Source organism: Ostrinia furnacalis, unplaced genomic scaffold (genome assembly GCF_004193835.3).
Source record: "Ostrinia furnacalis isolate ACB-3 unplaced genomic scaffold, ASM419383v2 OfSCF2422, whole genome shotgun sequence".
In the NCBI taxonomy this organism is placed as follows: domain Eukaryota; kingdom Metazoa; phylum Arthropoda; class Insecta; order Lepidoptera; family Crambidae; genus Ostrinia; species Ostrinia furnacalis.
Genome location: NW_021132661.1, coordinates 106798 through 124851, shown reverse-complemented (window position 1 = coordinate 124851; position 18054 = coordinate 106798). Strand labels below are relative to the sequence as shown.

The 18054-nt window shown below is 35.3% G+C and overlaps 1 protein-coding gene across 1 annotated transcript in view; it reads right to left on the bottom strand.

Annotated features, from left to right (window-relative positions):
* wdp (Leucine rich repeat protein windpipe) overlaps positions 1-18054 on the bottom strand; it is a 41104-nt gene that overhangs the window by 10973 nt on the left and 12077 nt on the right. The window contains exon 2 of the mRNA XM_028308503.1: positions 6905-6946. The gene's annotated coding sequence lies outside the window, so the exon portion shown is untranslated. The remainder of the gene's footprint in view (positions 1-6904; positions 6947-18054) is intronic.

Genomic DNA, 18054 nt, shown 5'->3' with positions numbered 1-18054 from the left:
CAAATGATAGCAGCGCAAGAGTTGATTGTTCCCTATAATTACCAATGTAATTATTTAAAAACTAAAATAGCAAAATCATTTAAAAAAATGCCTTACAAATAAAGAAATTTTTGACTTTGGCTTTGAATGAGGATCAAAATGCCAGTGTTTCTGTGAACCATAAAGTAACCAATAAGACGCCCATCGAGTTTCGAGTTTAATACTAGCAGTTTATGCGCGGGCGCACCATCGTAAAACCCAAACTCGGCTTTATATTGCGGTGAATAAAGTCAGTAGCAAAAATTGACACCCTTTCTCCTCGTTAGCAATGTGTTTTTAAGGATCTAAAGACTCGCAAGGTGACTGTACTTGTTTCAAGTTTATTTGACTCTTTTTGCAATTGAATGCGCTTTCATGTTCAACGGAATTGCTTTAATGTTAGACACAGATTAACGTCAAGTTTTTGTTTAATTGGTTAGCTGTTTATTTTATTATTCTCGATTAAGGTACAGAATTTGTACTTTTGATTAATTGATAGTTTTCAAATACAAATACTTGAGGCTGTAAAATCGCCTATGCTTGATTAAACCTTTGATGCCAGTCGATAGCCCCGTCCAAAAGAAACTGTCAAATCGTTCAAAACTTCAAGCGCTCGAAGATGCTCACGCTGTCTATCAGATAACTTTATAACTTGTGCTTTATGACGCAGCATTAGAGACAGAGGTCAGAACAAACTTCATGTTAGTAAACACTCGTATCGCGGTCGTGGCCGGGTCATTACCGGGGCGGGTCTCATTAGGCTAATTAAATTCCAGACTGTGAAGGCAAATAATTTTCTCCGCACACACCTAATTTATAGCGCCGTTATTTAATAAATGATTAGCGATGCGTGCTTGTTTTACCAATTTCAGTCTTGTAACTGATTCACGGGCCTTGTATTTTAAGATAGGACGTAACTAGAGAACATGATAACTATGCAAGTTTAATTTTGAACTAATGAATAAAGCTGTAAGAAATTGTAGGGGCCTTGGTTTACTAATTTCTTGAATAAGAAACTAGAATATTTCCTATTAGCTATTAGTAGGTACACCACCACAAACAATCAGAATTGCACCCACAGTTTGTGCCACTTATCTGATAAAAATATCACATATCGGTGGCTATACGAAAATATCTTTATCAATATAAATATGAGTTATAGAGTGGTTGTTAGTGATGTTCCTAAAATAGAAAAGTCGATGCCACAGTCCGTTCTGCGTTTACACAGCAATTGCCTGGACGTGGCTACCGGCAGCTCACCTGGTAACGGTTGTCACCGGCAACCAACCGGTCGCCGATTGCCAACCGATTAAAACAAAAGACTGTATGCACATAAAACTGCACAACACACACGAAACAAACGCAGTATTCCAAACAATCACTTGAATTTCACTCGCGCGTCGCAAAAGTGAGATTTCTCCGAACGTTGCAAAGTGAAGTGAAACATTTTATTTGCGCTCAAGGTGAGGTGGACGTATTGTCCGCTACTGGACGACGTCCAAGTGAAACAATTTTGAAAACTATCGCTCTATTTTGCCGGCCACGTGGTTGCCGATTGATATGGGATTGTCAGCTTTTAAAAGTGGTTCATTGGGTCATACGATACGACGAGACGTAGCCATGAACGAATGTTCGTTCATGATCGTAGCTGAGCGTGTCATGCTACTATGGTAATAGTATCGTGTTTGTAAACTCGAAGACACGCAACGTTATATGAGTGATGATGACATGGCATGGTTACCTACCTAATTTATAAATAAAATGTTACATTCAAAAATTTAAAGACTAGCTGTATTTAGACTATCAAAAGGAACAACCTTATTACATCCTATGGCCATTAGTAGTCCTATCCTATTACAGTTAGCCTCAATACACAAATATAGAAAGAAGAAAAATGATCGTTATATTTTTCAGGTTGAAAATCAATTAGTATGTGAAAACATATTTGCAAAAAGCCTCTCACAAAATGAAATCTCTACTATTTACTAAAGGAAATCTTTATCTACAAGCACAATACATATATCTGCGTAATGGAAAAAAATGTGTAAATAATAATTGTTTACACGAAAACAGTATAAGTTCTATCCGTTTTGATCACGAATTATTCAAGTATATTCAGCAGTGTCGTCAGCAATTGCGTCAAACAAACTTTTTTGCAAACCAAACTTGTGTCCGGCCAAACAACCGTTTAAGAATATAATAACGGTGTCAACACTAAAGTAATAAATCTAGCTTTTTTATCTATGGCTTAAACCATAGATAAAGAACAAGATTTGAAAATAGAATAGCCGATAACAACATTCGTGTTTAATCTATCAATATCAATAAAGATTAAACTAGCTGTACTAGGACAGCAAAATACCTATCTTAAAGCACGCATCTATCAGAAAATTTGGACAACTAACCCAATACCTAATTCCTATTAAAATATTGCAAATAATAAATAAGGTGGGCGTAACCTACGCACTGATAGCAAAAAATAATAGTTATTGTAAATTACCAGTTTAGTTAATTGAACGGTTGACGATCCAGTTATAGTAGGTTTATGGTACACGCACAACCAATTATGTATGGAACAATTTATATTGATGGCAGTTACAGTTCACTCACATCGATATAATTTGAACAGCTGCGATTTTGATTAAAATATCAAAATATACGCAGACTTACAGTTATACAAATCTGTAAGGCATCAACATCTTCTAAAATGTTTATCAAATTATTTGTTGTAGGACGCAATTAATAACCTGCCTACGCACCGTTAAATAATCAACTAAATACCCAATAACGATGAACCTATTAAATATAATAAAACTTTAAAACGCCAATACCTAATCTATGCCAAGTTCAACGACCTCAAAGTCAACAATGATGTTGCACAACTGCGACTAGACGCACCAGACGGGTCTGGCGTTAAAAAAGTTCACTTGCAACTTGCCAGACGGTGCGAAGGAGAACTACACCTTTCTAACACTTTAGAAGCATTGCCAGATAATTTAAAGGGTAAAAAGATTAGCTCCAATAAAGAAATAAAGCTTGATAACGAAATGACAATTACACTCAATGTCATTTAAAAATTGCAGCTGAAAGTAAAAAAAGATTCGCACCTTTCACTCGGACTTGACGATGTGCCAAACGTGCGAGAAAAGCTGCATATAGCTTAAGCGACTTGTTTGTCCCTTAGTCAGGTATTGAATGCGCGCAGTTTCCCGTACAAAGTTAGGCCTTCAAAGAGCTACCGGTGTTTCTCAAACTTGGGAAATTCTCACCAAAGTTCATATATTTAACCTGTTATAAGAGGAGTTATAATAAAGAGAAGATTGGACACTTCAGGGCTCGAAAATACACGCATTGATAATTTGATAAGCAAATAAAATAGAGACACAATGAGCAAATTCATAAACACAGTAACTGAGAGGATTTTCTATTATGCGATAAAATAAATTAATAGGCAATATCAAACGTTTCCTGTTAATGTAACCTGATCCACAGAGAATCTATTCAGCAATTTTTATACTTTGATATTTAATTCGCGATAGGGTTTGATTTTGTCATGATTTATCGAAATACTCATTGTCACTTACTACAATTGCACTTTTTGTTCAAATGCAAGTAAGCTCCACGTGAAAAGAAACGTGACAAGATTGTAGAGTGTAGACGCTTTTACCTAAATCTTACGAGACACTGCGTCGCCGTTGCCCGGCACCGCTTGCAAACTGTTTTTAAATTTTTAGAGCTAATTTAGATTTTATTGCAGACGTCTCTGACTAATTTGCAATTTGGAAGCTTTAATGTTCGCGTGTTTTAATTGGTTTTGTGGTTTTTACCGCTTTCCACGTCTCCTAAACTTTTTTATTTTTGTGCAAAATTTTGCGAGCTTTCATTTCTTATGAACTTTGGACCCGATTTTCTTCCTATACGATACAAAATAATTTCCAGTGAGCAAGAAAATAATTCATAACATCTACACAAATTATTTATTTTTAGATTAGAGTTTAATACGAGTAGGTATAACGGGTTTACGTTCATCTTTTCATTAATTAGTGCCAAAATGGTCAGCGACCGCGTATAAAATTGATGTTTATGCATTGTCACACAGACCGTGCATATCATATTATTGTATTTAACTGTTGATGATTTGGGATTTATTAAATAAAATAATCACTGTGTCATGTACATCCTGTTTTACTCTCCATTATCCCCAGACAATACATATCCAATCTATAGTCTATTCTCAGTAGTGTTGTCACATTACAATAATGTTACATCTTTCCTTTTAACAAATTAATTAAAAGATACATACATTTGTTATCAGTTGATTCTGATACAAAACTCTAGATGACTATAAACAAACAATTATCCTACCGGCTGCGCCATATCATATTATTGTATTTAACTGTTGATGATTTGGGATTTATTAAATAAAATAATCACTGTGTCATGTACATCCTGTTTTACTCTCCATTATCCCCAGACAATACATATCCAATCTATAGTCTATTCTCAGTAGTGTTGTCACATTACAATAATGTTACATCTTTCCTTTTAACAAATTAATTAAAAGATACATACATTTGTTATCAGTTGATTCTGATACAAAACTCTAGATGACTATAAACAAACAATTATCCTACCGGCTGCGCCATATCATATTATTGTATTTAACTGTTGATGATTTGGGATTTATTAAATAAAATAATCACTGTGTCATGTACATCCTGTTTTACTCTCCATTATCCCCAGACAATACATATCCAATCTATAGTCTATTCTCAGTAGTGTTGTCACATTACAATAATGTTACATCTTTCCTTTTAACAAATTAATTAAAAGATACATACATTTGTTATCAGTTGATTCTGATACAAAACTCTAGATGACTATAAACAAACAATTATCCTACCGGCTGCGCCATATCATATTATTGTATTTAACTGTTGATGATTTGGGATTTATTAAATAAAATAATCACTGTGTCATGTACATCCTGTTTTACTCTCCATTATCCCCAGACAATACATATCCAATCTATAGTCTATTCTCAGTAGTGTTGTCACATTACAATAATGTTACATCTTTCCTTTTAACAAATTAATTAAAAGATACATACATTTGTTATCAGTTGATTCTGATACAAAACTCTAGATGACTATAAACAAACAATTATCCTACCGGCTGCGCCATATCATATTATTGTATTTAACTGTTGATGATTTGGGATTTATTAAATAAAATAATCACTGTGTCATGTACATCCTGTTTTACTCTCCATTATCCCCAGACAATACATATCCAATCTATAGTCTATTCTCAGTAGTGTTGTCACATTACAATAATGTTACAGTGGTGCATTTAACAGTTTTGGTTGGGATAGTTTTGAAATAAAAGCAGATTAAAGAATACGGTTCTGCCACTCAAGGTCACTTTTATTACTGTACCGTTCCAATATTAATCATCGGAAAGAGACGGGGAATTATCCATTGCTCTTTAAATATCGCACAGCAGAAATAAACTTCAAGATAACTCGGTAATGTTCAGAACAAGTTTTGCATCTGGCGTTGTTTCACCTGCCGTGTCGACAATACAACTTTGGTTATGTTTATGCGTGTTTTTTATGACTTGCAAATCAAGTTCCATTCATACGGTCTCGGTAAAGCTTCAGCTTATAACTGCTAAAGTGGTATTAAAGAGATCACTAACATCAATAAAATATTGTAAAGAAAATTCAGTTTCAACTAGATAATCATCATAACTTAATGCCTACAACAACCTTCTGTCTAGAAGATCTGGGTTTTTCAAAAACTTCGATTAAGGTAGAAGTAGGCAATTTATAACCTACCATAAGTGAATATTTTTCTAAATTTATAGATCCAGGATATACGAGTAAAATTAATATGGAATACAATAGTTGTTATTGGAATTTAGCAGTACAGTGTTATCTGGCTAGATAAGATTTGCTAATCTCCGTGACGCCATGCTGTAGTTAGCATTGTACAAACTCCATCGACCGTTTCACAGAAAGAGGCATATATGTATTTGTAATACTATTTATATGGAATTATTTTGTTATAGGTAGGTACGAAAGATTCTTCTTATCTGCGAAAAAGGAGATACTGTGATACCATCGGTTACACTAATACATCCACACTAAAATGATTCAAATAAAATTGAAGACGAAGAATTCGTTGAAGTTGACCAAAATCAATATCAATTAAACAATTTCCAACCTTTTGACTCAATAAAGAGAGGGTAATATAAAACAAGTTTAGTGATGAACGCTCGTAAAACAAGAAAACTTCGAACTGCACTTTGTGAACAATTGAGAATCGATTCTCTGTCCCACAGTTCAATGAGAAGCAATTGAACAAATTGGATGTTGTTACTAATTAAAACTTTACCACTGCATTTCAGTTCATGGATAAAGCAATGTTTTAATTTTCTGTGATGCAGATGAAACATCTGCTGGTATGGCTATTTGGTACAAACAACCTTACATTTTGACTCCAAACCACAAGCTTAGAATTACTCAGAAAATTGACAAAGTCCAACTAAGCCGGTAAAGTGGACTATGACTGATGACTTCATTGCATCAAGTTCATAGTTCGCGATTTTAATGTCGTAGATTTTCCTATTACGTATCATGATAGGATGATACAGTCATCATGATATTATTATGCAGCTAGAAGCTAAAATAGAAATAACATCCTTGAAATAATTCTTATCAGAATTTCGTAGGATCAATGTTATACAAAGATTACATTAATGTCAATCTATGCCCTGTTCCCAAAATAATGACCAATTACTGTATACCTTTTGTGTTATTTCTTTGTTCAGGTTTTCTTAGAAATAAGATGTATAAAGATACAAGTGATATGACTCAACTCACCTTTCAAAAGAAGTAGTCAGCAACGACATCCCACTTGCACTTCTGCAACAAAATAAAATTAATTTAGCAAAGCATACAAAAAACTTGATAGGGATAATAAAAGTTTAATAATAGTTCTTGGCAAAATTACGCAGCTGTTCAGATTATAAGGCTAAGAAAAGGAATTCCTGACGACATCAAAGACGGCGACGAAGAGAACAAATCGAGTATTATACAATATTATTGGTTCAATGCCCAAGCTCGGAACAGCTGTTGCGGGCTAGCGGGGCACGATGCCGCTATTATTATATAAGCAGGTAAAAAATCATACGTTTGGAATTCATCCACCCGAATTCTTGGATCAAATAACGGTCATTTACAAACAACAACAACACACGAACAGATTATCAAATTCATCCACATGTTGTACCCTGTTCAGGGTTAACATCAATTTTCTCAAAATTTTACTGGCTTACGAAAGTAATATTGTGACATTCTCACATTTGACGTAGTAACTGCCAACTAAAATGCCTTCTGAAACACGTTCATATTTATTTCTGTTTCTGATAAATAAATAAGACTGTATTGACCCAGTCTCAGTCTTGAACGAAGCCAATAAAATCAGTGTCCCCCATTAAATCCTTAATGGCAGTTCAAAAGCTATCGCAGACTGAACGCAATGATGTTCTGCTATCTAATGACGTGGACTGCCACAAGGAGCGATACTCAGCCCCAAGTTAAAACGCTACAGAAACTAACTTCGTATTCCATTTTCCTCAGCCACTGATATGATTAAATCTTTAATGTGTTCTAGAATTTACTAGACAATATAACTACTATCGTCACTCATAATAATATTATTCCTTGAAATCGTTTTAATTCGGTGTCAACGATTTAGCATGTACTTATGTATTCGAATAAATTTGAATTCATGCCGTAGTAAATTGGTCTAACTTAGATGATGATTTCATTATGTACCAAGAGTTTTCTATGAGCAATGATAAGAATGACAATAACATTGTTAAAGTCATTACTAACATTGTCTTCAACTGAGATGTGGATTCTTAAGTTATGGTGGATGACGTCAGATATGAAATAAGTAAAACAAAATCTTATCTATCATTAAGTGACGATGCAACAAGGTCATTGATATGCTTACATGATACGCCCAACTTGACTTTGATTTGACTCGATATAATTATTCAAGATTAGCCTTAGTACAAGTCGTAACTATGTATTTCATGTGCATTATAGATGTATTAACATTTAGTTAATTTACATAATACAATTTTGTTGGGAATATCCTGTCTGGAAGACGTAGCGTGGGCAGGCCTCCCACTAGGTGGACCGACGATCTGGTAAAGGTCGCGGGAAGTACCTGGATGCAAGCGGCGCAGGACCGGTCTTTGTGGAAATCCTTGGGGGAGGCCTTTGTCCAGCAGTGGACGTCTTTCGGCTGAAACGAACGAACGAACGATCCTGTCCAAATTTACTATTCAACATATAGGACACACTATCAAAAGTTTAATTGCATTGGATTTTTATATCTTTATAAACTAGTCGTTAAAACCATAGCAATAAATAATTATAATATTTAATGCTAAGTTTCCTGTTAACTGCAATCTATATAGTCATATTTTTCTTACTGAACAAATAGATATTTCCTACAATAAATGAACTGGTTTTCTGGAAATGTGGACTGGATGCAAATTCTAATAAAAGCTAACACGTTTTGACGAACGGCCTTCGATCAGGGCATTGGTCTGTATATTTAGAATGTTTGAGTGAGCATTGTTTTCGTAGACAATGTCATACTTCGTGAAACCGAAAACATATTTAATTACTTCATTATTTTTTACGGCTTCTTCAACTGTAATTTAAATTTTGTCGACAGTATCGGTAAAGTAATAGGCTAATTAAGTGCATTTAGCGTAATGTCTAGGTAAAAATGCTGCTGGAATAAGTCTATCTAATTTTACATAGGTAACACAAATTACTACTACCAATAGGTCACTTGTGTGGTAAATGATTTGTTACAATACATTGTACAATTTCTTAAAACAATAGATCGCAAGAAGAGACTTTCGGGTCAAAACCAGTGACTAGTCATAACTGAAAAACTTAACTTAAATTCACTTATATATTTAGGTACAGGTACTTACATTGTTTTGTGAGTCAATGACGCACATCATTCAAAATTCACAACTGCATCTAGAGCTTAGTAACCAACCACCTATAACTAATGCTGACTTCATACATATCCAAGTAAACTGACTCTGATGGCGCATTGTAATTCACGCGTGCCTACGCACACAACTTCGGTGACCTAATATCATATGTAATATCTTGTCAGGCTGCATAATATCATTGTGTGCTTATCAGAAAGAACGTCGTAGGCAACTTCAGCTTGTATTATGACCTTCTTGTCTTCTTACAAAAATATAGAGAGAGTTTATTTAAATAAGGGGTAATAGATGCTCCAAAGCGCTCTTATACCCAATGAAACAGAATGAATCTTCAGTGGACTTAAGGCATGATATTGCGAATTAGAATAAGAATTTTCGTTACAATTGTTTCATAGATTTCTGAATCAACTAAGATCTTTACTCTGAAAGTCCGTTTTTCTCCTTCGTTTATAAGGGCACCAAAGAAATCATGTCTGACACTCATTGGTGACACACAAACATGGTGCATCAATTGTAAAATAGTAATGTCTTTATTGCGGCGATCGATCGCAAGATGGGTCATTAGCGTCATTACGGCGCGACGGCGGACCTTGGTGTCGTTTTTGTAATCGGAGGTGCAATACAAGACGTTAGTGATTGTTTCATGGCTGTTTGTTGAAGACAATTCAGTCATTTTTCGTATTCATTCATCAAAAAAAGAAATCATGCTGATTCCTAAAAAATAGATGACACTATCGACCATAATGGAAAGAATAAATTTTAAGGCAGGAAACATAGCTTAAGATGATGGGTAGAAAGTTCTTAAAAAGGTGGTCTTCTAATAAGACTTGATGAATTAATTTAAAATTTTATTAATCAAGACGAATACTCAATGAATCTGTATAAGCGACATACCGAAATTGCAACACTTCACGTTACCGCACAATGCTTCATCTTTCCCATATTTAGGTGACAAGCGCAATTATAATTCAGTAACATGCTACTACAACGGTCCATTTACATACAAACATTAATCCTTATCGTCTAAACCATTAATATTCAACTTCCAGTATTTCGCAGTCGCTTAGCAATTCTAATTACTTTAATTGTCTGCTGCTGTCTCATGATCAGCGGGCCGACTTCGTTTAATTATTATCAGATAGTTCAGCGTCAGACGAGTGTTACAGATATTACACTAAATTATAGCTGCTCTGGCAGTGGCAGTTAAGATAACGGTGAATGCAAACCGCTGCGAATACCGTACGGGAAATCCAAAAGTGGTAGTTAGCTTGCAGCCAAATTTAGAGTTTATTCATATTTGCTAGAATTCCTTAGTCGCAATGAAGATACAAAAGATTTTGTGTTTGGAATGTACAAAGAACAGTAAAAGGTTTACTCTGAGGTCTTTAAATTCATCATCATCATTTCTAGCCATTAATAGGTAAGCCGTAAGAGATAATGTTCTGGTCGATACGTTTCAATTCTATCTAGCCTTATACAATTAGAGATGACCATAAGGCCACAGGAAAAGCCAACTACCTCATCGATAAGATGAGGTAGTTGTTGATAGAATACTTTATTACAACTATGGATATACTACAAACTGGATTTTCCCAGTCAAAAACAGCAGCTGTGAAGTGAGATATAAAATTTTAGAACCACGATATACTATGTACTCAGTAGTATATCACGTACACTATCTATTATACGCATAGCGTGACAGCACACCGCGTAACATCTGTGTCCCCGTTTCCTAGATAATAAGAAACAATTTGGAGACTTGTAACAATCCAACTTGGCCTTGTAGTTTCGTGATAAGGCCAAAATGAAAAAACGACATCATCCGCTCATAAGCACAATACTTATTTCCCGTTTATTGCCGTTACGTTGTGGCAAGGCTGCATAAAATGACAGCAATAAATACAGATGGGTAGCCTCAACTAATATTGTTCACATTTTTTCCCCATTTGTGAAACATTAATATAAAACAACTGCTTATAAGTTTTCAAACAGGCATTCTATTCATAACTGATAAATGGGTATTCCAAAAAAATCTGAATAAGTAATGAAACATTATTCACCTGACTAGAAAGGCGTGCGCCAAAAAGACTTGCGTTATGATTCATAATGAATAGAGAAGATGCGATTACGAAAGTGATCTTTAACAATCTAAAGAGATGAACCATTAATCATATAGATGCCCGTAAAAATTGTCGTCCTTATTGCATAAAATTGTGGTATATAGAAAGTACCCATTACGTTCTTCATTATGATAAATATCTATCACTATTTGGTGAGACAGTTACTAATGTTTAATGCTGCCGATTGTCAAGAACCAAGCCGAATTTAAGTTAACATTGGTCAATGACACAAAGGTGCGAATGTGAAAGTGGTCGAGTTAGCAAATAATGAGATAGTGGGTGGCATTCGCGAAACCACTCGCTAAACAGATCATGCGTCGCTCACAGCTAATGAATGTATCACCGAAAGTTATTAGCAAACGATTTCTCCAGCCGTTGACGAGATAAATGACGAGGCATGAATAGTCGCTAATGTGAATGAAATATAAAGCTAATTGTCTATTGACAAAACATGAGATGTTGCAGACGCAAACTACAAGGAAGTAGATAATCCGATTGGAGTCTTACGCAAGAAGTAAGAACGCAGAATGGAATTACTATTTAAATGAACAAATCAAACAAACATGAGCTGAGGACACACATCTCGAACATAAAATTGACCCTAATTAAAATTTTATGGCATCTAACCTCGCAAAGAATGTGTAAATCAACATGACTTTTGAAAAAAAACTGTGACGGAACTTGTTTTTTACAGATAACTCCACATTCTTTTTGGTTTTAACGCTTCATCAACATGACTGGGGGTTGTGATTTATCGATATCGCCCATGACCAGAAATACTTGTTCCTTTTATTACAGAAAGTTACATTTCGTTAAGTGCCTAGATTTGCAGCTGTGGCAAAACTTACTTATTGGGCAAGAACACGCAATACTTAGATTATTTCGTTCCTGCAAGGATGTGCGATTAGATGCGTTTGCGGTCGACTGTAGTTACCCACTGGTGCGTAAATTGCAACTGAATAGTGTAATCTCATATGGCTAACACCCATTACTTAGCACGCAATGCACTGGCGCAGTCCGCCGTGGGAAATTGGATTAAATAATAACATCTGTATTTTGAATCGATATTATCTTTGCATTGAAACCCTGCTGCATAATAAAACACACCGCTTGCAGCTTGCTATGCTTGCTCACTCTATCACAAGAAGAACTTTAGAACTTGTCCTCAGGTTTTTGTTTGTTTTGGGATCACGTTTAACTGTCAAATGGACTTGATGAACTCAATTTGGTTTTAAATATATTTCGGGAACGACTCGATGGTAGGTCGAAAATAGTCAACATCCACTTTTCACCACCATTAGACCTGTCTTCTCCCATTACTATTAATAGGACGAAAACTCAAGAGATTCTCTTGAAAAATCTGATTTTACATTATTGCACTTGGAGTAATTTTATCAAAAATTTTAATATCTTCTACCGGACATACCATATTGATGGATTTATCGCATCGCACACTTATCATAATGTGAAAAGCCAACACAAAATACTTTCTGATAAGCATGTTTGGTTAGTAACAAGGTCAAAGAGGGTGACGTGACACGTTGTTGTCATTGGGCACGGAGTTTGCATGGGGCGACATGACGTTGAATGAAGCAATATTCGCTTGTTTATACTCCCTTCAAGGTCTTTTGCCCCTTTCCTGTTTGTGAGCATTGAAGTAATTAGTACATTATAACTCAATGTTTGTGAGTTGCTTTTTTATTTCACGAAATACAAACAACACCATCCTGTAATTGTATAAAGCAATGATCAAACAAATACAACGTGCTGCCTACATATCGGTTAATGTGTCATCCTCAATATGAAATTGACTTGCTGTTGACTCGATAAGAAGACCACACATATATTATTTACTTATCTTGTTTAAAGTTTAATATCAAATGTGTACTCTCTATATTATTTGCAGGTTTTACAATAAGGACTGCATGATAGAAACCAAAATAAGCATAGTTATACCGACGAATATCAAAGCAAACGAGAAAAGGAAAACGAAACGTGAGATAATTCAATCATCCGTTGAAGGCAGATTATGAGACGTAGAGCTGGCCTTGTCGCTCATTTGACAAAAAGTGGACATCAGTGTCGTATGTCTCATCTTGCGGCGTCTACCGTTTCTCTTACAGTACAAATTATTAAAATTGCCGTCCTGCCATCTTTGGCTTTCCTCACTTTACTAATAGGCTTTGCGTGGGAATCTTCGCTTTGCCAATTATCTAACTGGTTTTTGACGCGTCCACCACATAAGATCATATTATTACCAGTGTCATAATTATGTACGCTAACCATTGACGTAAAGCCGAAAATACGTATATTCTTAAAGTCGTCTTCAACTGTACTTTCGCACAAGATTTTCCTCGATCCTTGGCGACCTTTCGAAACGTTACGCCAGGTCATTATTTTCACAGAATCTGTGACATCAGTGTTTGTATTGAATCACATTTTTGTTTTTACATTAGACGGGTCTATTCTGGTGACACTTACGTATATGAATTTTAGATATACGTGTGACCGTGAATCTGTAATATCCGGCAGTGTTGACGATTGGTTTAGCGTTGTTAGCACGATGACGTTAGACTTGTAAATTGGTGTCCCACGGAGCACTGGTTACGCCAGGTTGCGGATAAAATGCACTTGGAAGTTACACGTGCAATTTTAAAGTTACGAAATAATTCAATTTACATAATTTGCCAAGTGAATAAGCAAGGTCAAGTTCAACGCTAATGATAAATGTTTTCGATAACTAGATAACTATTCAACTGTGGCGCCGTGTCTGACATTGCTCGCTAATTTAACAATCAGTTGTTTTGAGAATTACGGAAAGACACTGCTAATGAGCATAAAGCTTGCCAACTAGACTGGGCAAGTATGCGGGCAAAAAAGGGTCGGTAAGACCCGGGAAGGCACAAAGGCAGTGTCGGAGGTCTTGTAAACAAAATGTAAGGGAAACGATTTTTTGTAAGCGATTTCGTATCGGCCGACGGCGCGACGCTCTCAGGTAGGAATTTCTAGAACTCAACGGCACTCAAACTAACATTCAATGTTTGAGCATTACCACACTCTTTAGATATTGTCTTTAGATATTTTGATGGCTTTATGAGCCCCTCAAGTGATTTACAAATTCTTTTAAGAGCTTTATTTAAAAGTGACAAGACAAGCCAAAAAAAGGATGTCAGTTAACAAAAAATATTTTGCCAAAACACGCAACAGCACCGGTGTTTTGTTCGTAAATAATCTTGAGGATGACATCAAAGATAGTGTGTAATACAACTACGCTGATTGCGTCATTTTAATTCCTAGTTTGTCATTGTTTGGGAAACACTGGCCCGGCGGAGTGCTAGATATTATCGCGATTACTTATGTATGAGTGCAAACGTTGCTATCTCGAGTCCACTGTTTGCTCAAATAAGGACAAGCTCACATACGTGACTGTGTTACATGCACGTTAACTTTACGTACCGACCCCTTAATCTGTGGTTCTCATAAAATTAGCAAACTTACTGCTAATTTAAAACACCGTTAGTTAGTGGGATAGGACGTTCATTATAATCTTAATGGAAAACTACATACGCGTTAGTGTAGAAAATCATCATTTGTAGACATCTGTCGAGACCACTTCACAACCTAATAGAAGAACTACGCGAATTTTGCGACATTAATGTTTGGTTTTACTCTTTCACACAGATGTTAACAATTTTTGTTAGACAGCTAAACAAACGGCCACTTAAAAAAGACGTCAACGGCTCAGTGTTGTTTTAAGTGCACTGTCCTCGAGTTTCTATGGTCTATTAAGTCTTTGGTCAAACTTAATGTGGTAATGAACATGGAAAGGCTCTTCGGCACTATCTAAATGCCAATCATTATGTAACTGTGACGTTACATAGTGCAAATGCACTTTGTAATGAGTCACGGATCTATTGGTTAGTCTGCAAATGTCTCTAATATTTTATTCATAGACCCGTTCTTTGGATTTCATAATATTGTAATGTTGAAACCTTCGACTTAACAAACGCCGAGTGTTTTAAATTTTGCATTGCAATTTCCATAACTGCATATTGAAAGTATTGTCATATTAAGTGGATCTACGAATAGATTTTACTTCTTTTTTCTTCTCTTTTATCATTCTGTGATATTTACTGCTTCATAACTTCTTGATTACTTCACATTGGAAATGGTAGTTATAGTCAACATTTGCCCACAACAGCGTACCTACTTGAAATTCTTACGGCTTGAGACAACACGCTTTCTTTGTATAGACTGACCGTGAAAGTGTTATCTTATCTTTACCATTATTTCACTGTAATAGGAGTACAAGCTTCATTTCTAAACTTCTCGGTTTTGTGTTTTCGAAACAAAAACTGGTTTTCGTCGGGGTAAAAAGGTACCTATGCAACTTTAATTTAAACCTACATACGTTAGGGCTTATCAAATAAACATGGGTCAACAGAATATGTTAGAACGACGCTTCGTTCTTTGGGTAGAATACTGAGTAGCTGATCGCATTTATGACTTGGACACTTGTGTATTAAGTATGCTTAGATGGATATTATTTCCTGATCCTGAATCGTGATTTGAGTCCCAAATAGAAATTTATGCACCCTCATAAAATTTAAAATGACTCAATAAGATTTGTATTACCTCAGGGAGAAATACAATAGAAAACATTTTATAGCATCGCCATTCAGAAGCATTTATAACATCTTCAACAACTTAAGAGCATGGGACAACACTTGATATTTTTTCATCCATTGTGATTTGCATCAAGTTTGCATTACTTTGTGACGTCAAGACAAGAATGGTTACATTTGTCTAACCATCAAGATAAATATAGAAAATAGCAATCAATTTTGGCTGTTTCTAGTATTCCGAAGATATTCAGAGCGGAAATGTATCTAGCGACAAGCTGGGACATTCTACAACATTCTAAAAATCAAGGACATTAATCGCGAAAAGAGAAAAAGAAAACAAATATAACATTAATGAGCACTTGATTGAATTGGACCACGAATAAAATGAATTACGTCTTTAAACGGAGTGGTCTGAGTCTGAACTTGAAAAACCGGTACAAATTTCTATTGATTGTAATGAATTGTTAAGCGCTTTAATGTATTTTCAATAAATCTCAAACTGGTTTTAGAAATGTTTACTACTTTTGTGCAGCGTATTTATAAAGAGCTACAGAAATAAACACTCGTTATGCCCAGAGCGTGAGAAGTAGTTTGTAGCATAATTATAAATTTTGCATCGACCAATCAAAGTAAAGAGTCTGAAGAAGTTAAAATTATCGAAGATATCATGTGTGATATAAATAGCCATGACTTATTTAAGTTAGCTATTTTATATACTGATCACAAAATTACTGGAATGCACGCTGCTGTAGTTAACATGCACATGACAATTAGATGAAGCCATATTTATAATTGTCAATCGAGTACCCAACGGTACAATTATGCCAATCACGCATCCGATCGCCTGCATCACAAAACAATGAGATAGCCAGAATAAAACAGCTTGCTTTATTGATAAGTGCCACTTGTGGTCTAAACTGAATAAATATTTTTGATTTTGATTNGAATAAATGATTTTGATTTTGATATAGAAGTTATTTTATCTACTGATTCTACAGTTTACTTCTTCTCTAAATAGATAACTGTGAATAAATTAGATTTTTTTAACAACAGAAACGAACTCATCAATAGGTACAGTACGACTAGAAATAAGGTAACAATAGTGGCATCTCGGGCTGATGCTGTTGCATTCATTTGTCAAAGGAGTCCCGTGATTCTTATCAGCATTGTAAAGTAGCTCTTCTATTTTGTCTATGTTCATGCAATATTCATCCTTTGTAATTCGACCACTAGATTACAATTTGATTCCAACGGCCGCGACCGATGCATAAAAATCGAACGGAAGTTATAATTTATTCGCTGTCGAAACAATATGTCGATGATGTGGCGACACTTTTTGGGTGGTATTAGCACACTACATGTACGGACATGGCACTGCCAAATTATTCGGTTGCATTGTCTACTTAACTTTGTATGACGCTTGTTTGAATAGGCGTATCTAACTCCATTACGCATACGAAATGAGAATAAAATTTGTGAATTTTAATCAAATGGTAACGACTTTTAAAGGTATTTTGATCATATCTAAATTGGCCATTAATAACAGTAGCTAATTCATCTCAGTCTACATTTACGCGTTCAAACTAGGAAATTCATAAAAACATTCATCAGAAGCTTTCTTAGACAGTCCTCGGAATACAGCCCGGGGCGCTGTCGAGCCGCCTGTAAAACATTCCTCCTCATTTACGCGAAGAGTAATCTAGTCGGTAATAGCAATTTTATGGCTCTAGAAGCCACAACACGGCACAGAGGGCTTGTAATGAGCCGCCTGCCAGAGGCAAGTGTATTGCAAACCATTCGATTTAGACGACACGACCTTTACACCGATGGATAAATTGAAATGAAAAGATTGAAATGCAATCGTAAGAGATACATGGATTACAAAGTACACCATTATGTTTGTAGATAACGATACAACCTTGTATTTTATTGATGATGACTTTCAATCTTTTTCACACACTAATTTCGTTTATGATACAAAAGCTTCAAAAGCCATTGGATTGGAGAATTTTGTTTCGATAAAACTAAGCACAAAAGTAACACAAGCTATAAAAATTGTATACAGTTAAATTGTGTTATTTACGTTCAAGCTAAAGGCAGCTTTTGAAGATGATTTGCAATTTGGGATGTGTGAGAGTTCCAATAATTCTACAATCTATGTTCTTCCGATGCAAGTTGTAATCCAACAAGTCGGAAGGTCTGTTATGCACTTACGGGATTCTTCAAGACATTCTGATTTG